At 42.6% G+C, this 6,000-nt stretch overlaps 1 protein-coding gene across 2 annotated transcripts in view; it reads right to left on the bottom strand.

Annotated features, from left to right (window-relative positions):
• Positions 1–6,000, bottom strand: part of ARHGEF7 (Rho guanine nucleotide exchange factor 7) — a 121,218-nt gene that overhangs the window by 68,927 nt on the left and 46,291 nt on the right. The window lies entirely within an intron of this gene.

Genomic DNA, 6,000 nt, shown 5'->3' on the forward strand with positions numbered 1-6,000 from the left:
CAACTAGTAAAAACAAATCATTTCATGCAATATTAGGCAATGGACATATTATTAAGATTCTTAATAGGAGATAAAATGAACAATTTCCTCACATATATGTTTACTCAGACCTTTGTCCCAAGAGGCCTACTCTCAAAAAAAGTCCACAAAGGATTACAGCTTTAGAGAACAATTTTGAAGAACCAGATTACTGATTTGCCATAATCGCTCCCCAATCCTCATTCTGAAAAGAGCATAATCTGAATATTAATCCAATTCAGCGAGATTGCTGAACACTTAGCAATGAGAAACACAAAGTGAAATTTTAGGAAGCCTCATAAAGCTTTGTTTGTCCAATTTCAAATCTCCCACAGCAATTTTGTCCGCCCTAGCACAACACAAGGAATGTTGAGAAAGCATTTCCAGTTAGTCCTTTCTCAGCTTTTCAGCGCTAGTGGAAATTTCATGTACGTACTCAACAAGCATAGCACTGCACTTAACTATGACATGCTCTAAATAACAGTTAAACAAATGAATACTATTGAACATGTAGATTGAGTCTCTTTAGCTACCATAGGGCTGCCAAGTCCCCCCGGGGGCGGATTTCCCCCCGCTTTGGAGGCCCAATTTCCGCCGCCGCAGAATCGGGCCTCGGGGGAAACCCCACCCCGGCGTGCACGTCAGCCGGAGGTGATGTGATGACGCCGGGCACGCTGGGGCAGGGCCACAGCCATCTGAGGGGAAAACTCTATGGTCAAGACACCGTCTGGGAGCCCCCCGCCGCGGAAGAAAAAGGACTTGGAAACCCTAAGCTACCACAAGGTGGTACAAACAGTTCCCTCTCCAACCAAAGGTACACATGGCAGCTTTCATAGATGCAATCTGAGGCATAATTTATACAATGTGTAATAAGCACTGGATCCAAAGGTGCTCTTCTGCTGACATAATGGTATGGCAGATGGTGAGGGGGCACATTTTTTTCCATCCCCCCCCCGTTCAGATCCTTGCTTTGCCCCCCTCCCATGCTCTTCACTGAGGGTCCCTTGCCCCACACGAACTGAATTTCAGGGGCTCTGTGAGCTGCAACAGGAAGAGGGAGCCTTCACTCCACTCACAGTGATTTCTGTCTACCTCTGTGTAATATATTAGACCACTGCAATGTGCTCTGCATTGGGCTGCCCTTGAAGACTGTCTGGAAGCAATAACTGGTACAGAATGCTGCAGCCAGACTGCTGATTGGAGTGGGTCATAGGGACGGTATCACTGTAGTTTTGTTCCACCTACGCTGGCTTCCAATTTGCTTCTGGGCTCAGTTCAAGTTGCCGGTATTGACCTTTGAAAGACAGACCTATCAAAAGACTGTGAGTACTTTCAACACACGCAGGAAATAGAACTTTTAAAAGTACTTCGGCCATTAAAGTATTTTGCTTATTGAAAAGGTGTACTCCTTGAACCTAGTGCACTTTGAAAACAGTGTTATCAGTCTAATTTATTTTCTTAACAGATCATTATATCTATAAAATCGGTGCAAGTTCAAGATCACAGCTGTTTTGACAAAGACAATAGCCCTTTATAACATGCAATTTTGTCTAAACGCTGCAAAGTACTGCACAGTGAATCCCCTCTGTATTTAACTAAATGGTACTGAGAAAGGAAACAAATGAGATATACAAAAGACAATCATTTATCTAAGAAACAACAGCCACGTCTCTGGAATAATAAAACTGTGTTATGACTAAAACCTTAACCTATTATTTATTCAAAACAAATGAGCTATACAGAATAAATAAGCAGAAAGCACGCTATTCTAATACCGTCATACTTTTTTGGAGTTGCTACATGAAAGGACTTTTTTCAAATCACTGCTATGAAGATAGCCCTAACAATTTACCAGTATTGAGATTTGTGGCTCAGAGAGAAATTAGTCCAGTCAATCAAGTATTAAAATACAGGTCAGAGGTTACCTCTGCTACTGAACACATTACACTATGCAACCAGGAAGAATGGGGTTAAGCCACCCTACAATCACTTGAATAGAAGAGAAAGCTAGCCTACAATGCCCAAAACAGAAAATAAAAGAGAGTGAAGAACATGTAAAGCTCCAACTTACACTTCCAATTCCTGTCTATAGTAGACAGAACATGGACTCTCACTGCTGAAAGGTCTAAAGATGTCACACAGACAGTGCATGCTGAAAACCCTCTAGCGAACACCCTTGGCTCACTTAATAAGCGTCTGTGCTGCATTTCGAGATAGAAAGCCTTATTCTTGGGCTGTTGCTTCAAGTATGACATCACCCTCTATGTTAGCAGCCTCTGGGAAACAAAGTGGAGGGAGGGACAAAAGGTTCTCTGACTCAGATGCTTATCTGTATTCCATGCTCCAGTTATCTCCCACAAATGTGCTCGGCGGAGCTTCGTGTTTTGAAACCCGGCATTATTAAAAAAGCTATAAATGCAATAATTAAATCTCAGATTTAGACCTAGCCATAATACCTAGCATTATGCAAACTGTACGGTGGATTTAAAGCTTGCTTGCATTTATAGACACAATTGCTCATTTGAAGCATGCAGCTTAAATTATAAGAGTTAAAATATTTTTAAAAACGACCCGTCATTTTGTCTTAAAAGACTTATGCACTAAGAAATATAGTGCCATTTCCCTCCACAGGAAATTGCCACTGCATCAGACTTACTGACCTTCAGAGTTTAATTGTACATTAGAAGAGATTAGGCATTTTAAACCAATATTAAGTGGTAGCAGGAAAGCCATTTTTAGCACAGCGGATCTTTGGCAAAAGAAAATTAATGTTCTTAGCAATGGTTAAGGGAGCTGGCTCAGACTGAAGAGCTGCACACTCCTTCCCACACCCCGGCCTCTCTCGCCAGCCAGCGCTCCCAGTCTCCAGATTCGTCGAGGATTAGGACAACCATGCGTTTACTTAATTTATACTACCCCTCTTCCCAATGGGGACCCAAAGAAACTTGCATCGTTCTCCTCTCCTCTGTTTTACCCTCACAACAACCCTGTACAGTAGGTTAGGTTGAGGGTCTGTGACTGGCCCAAGGTCACCCAGCAAGTTTCCACGGAAGAGTACAGATTCAAACCTGGGTTTCTGCAGATCCTAGTCGAACATTCTAACTACGCCACTATGCTGGGTCTTGACTACACCCATTAATAACCAAGATTAGTACTGAACAAGCTGTCCCCTCCCTGCCCCCACTCCCATTTCAAATCTACGCTGAGTGGCAGCAGGAGAAAGGTGGAGAATTTGTACACAAAATGAGAGGGGGTTGGGATCGGGTCACATTCTGGAGAGTCAGGAATACAAATCTTTTAAACAAACAGGACCCCACTGACCATTTTATCCACATTAAGAGTAATATGTGCACTGGTCCCAACTATTAATTAACCCTAAGGATAGCTGTTTGGAAACACATTCCATAGATAAAAATGGGACCAAAACACCAGTGCCATGCTCTGACCCAAAAGGTCGGGGGGAGCAATTACTTCTATGTGTAGTGGCATGGCAGAGCATTTATCTGCACATAACAACAGACAAGCAGAATTGTTTGATATTTTCTACTAATATAAAAAAGAGATCAGCTGCACACACAAAGCATTTTGACTTTAAAGAAAAATATCTGGAGCAAAGATACGTGATCATCAGAACATATGGAGGTGCACTGTACCACTTCATGCAGCACATGGGGGATCTCATGTTTGAAAACACTGGACACACAGGAAAGCTCATGACAGGAAGACCCCATCCATGTGACTGGAAAAAATTGAAAAAGCAGCATTTCTTGACCCTGTGGATGGTTCATATACTTCCTACATGCATGGACACCATGTTCATGAGCGATTGTGCATAAGCAGGGGCCCATATGCTCACACCTATAAGAAGTTTAAAAAAAAAACACAACCCACCCATATGAGTGGCAAATTTTAGGAGAGGCATTCCCTCTTGTCTCCCACAAAGAACAGAATACCTCTTCCAAAATTATGCATGCGTCACTGCAGGCACAAACAAATACGCTGTTTTCCGGAACCATGGTTTCAATCACATGCAATTTTATGCAGTGTTACTTCAAAGCTGCACAATTGACTTAACATTTCTTTAAATCATATCAAAGAAACGCCCATATCCCTTCGCATGCCTAAAATAATCCAGTTATAATCAATGGATAAATAAATCCCTCTAATAGACTAGTGGTCTACAGACTATGGTTGGATTATTGAAAACATACTTTGAAATGGTAAGATGGTCAATGAAAGATATTCTTTGAAAGGGCAGTATCACGGTGCCAGTTTCTAGTCGATAACACTCTAAGCATAATCTGATTCATCCAACACTACCAATAGGGTAACTTGACATACTGCATTCTGTTCAGTATGGCTGAATGAAACTTGAACCCACAAACCTTCAGAATTCTGCAGAATGCCTAAGCTATTCAAATACTGCATATCTTCTGAAAACAGCCATGGTAAAAATCCTATTATGAAGTGTGTGCTTTATGCTCTTTTCAAGATTCCGACACCAGTACAGGAAAGAGCTCTTGCTCTCTTTTCCACAGTCACACATTTAAGAGGAACACTTGTAAAAGACTACAAAATTTGTGCTGTGGGAGTCAGTAAAAGCTTAGAAAGTGTCCAGAAGGAATTCACATTAGATCCAGATTGTCCAAAGCTACTTTGGTTTGAAGAAGAAGACTACAACCCAATGTTCTACTGTTCACATACACAACAAAAGTTTCAATGATGAATTTCATGAATTTGTACGAATTTGAATGATGAATTTCATGAATTTGTATGAATTTGAATGATGAATTTCAATTATTAATTTCATGATGGAAACATATAATCAGAACATTAAAAACAATAACATATTAACAGCTATTTTTACAAACTGCACCCTGAAAAATGGTCATAGCTATAATCAGGGCTTTTTTTGTAGAAAAAGCTCAGCAGGAAAAAAATGCATAATAGGCCACACCCAACAGCAGACACTCATTAGCATATTAGGCCACACCCTTGACAGCACAACACATTAGCATATTAGGCCACACCCCCATGTTACCAGAAGTGTGGTCATCCAGCCACACCCACCTTTTGCTTCTTATTCTGTTTACTTTGTTGTCAAAACCCAGAGGTTTTTTTTGTAGCAGGAACTCCTTTGCATGTTAGGCCACACACCCCTAATGTAGCCAATCCTAATGAGTTGCTGCTGTTGCGTGTGGCCTATTATGCTAATGAGTTCCTGCTGGGTGTGGCCAACTCAGGAGCCAGCCGGAACTCCGTTCCTGTGCGTTCCTGCCCAAAAATAGCCCTGGCTATAATAACACAATGCATAATTTAAATTTATTTATGACTATTAAATTATTTGTTCAGAACCCACAAAATTCGTTCCATGCGCTCAAGGGGGCTTTGGATTTCTGTTTCTTTATCAGGTACCCCTCAAAAACAAGGCAAACCCCTTGGATACTAAAGGGAGTCAGAAAAGACATGGCACATAGCCCTGCTTAGGACCACGGTAGGGTTCCCAGACCCCTAGTGGAGGTGGGGTCCCCCCAACAGGCCCCACCTCCCCACCGATCAGCTGGCCAGTGGGGAGGAGCTTACCCTGAAAAAGAGGGAGATCCACCCAACGTGCGGTGACATGTCTATGTCACTGCTCACATGACCCAGAAGTTATGTTATCACATCCATTGGTTTAAAATCCAGGACATTGGACCAAAAACTCTAAGGTTTTTGCCAAATTTATCATAGAGATTTTGCCCAAATACCAGAGCATCGCCCTGACGTTGCAGACGTGATGATGGGCAGTGATGTAGACACATCACTATATGTTGGATGGGCCTCTCTGCTGCTCCCAGTAAGTCCCCCCTCCCCTGCCAGTTGCCAGGAGGGGCCTGGCAACCCTAGTCCGCATAGGCGTAATCTTCGTGGGGGCGGCGGGGCGTTAGCCCCCGCCGAAATTTTCAGGAAGGTGCTCCGCCTCCCCCGGGCGCCCGCCCCGCT

This window comes from Gekko japonicus, unplaced genomic scaffold, assembly GCF_001447785.1.
Source record: "Gekko japonicus isolate JY-2015 unplaced genomic scaffold, Gekko_japonicus_V1.1 scaffold553, whole genome shotgun sequence".
Lineage (NCBI taxonomy): Eukaryota > Metazoa > Chordata > Lepidosauria > Squamata > Gekkonidae > Gekko > Gekko japonicus.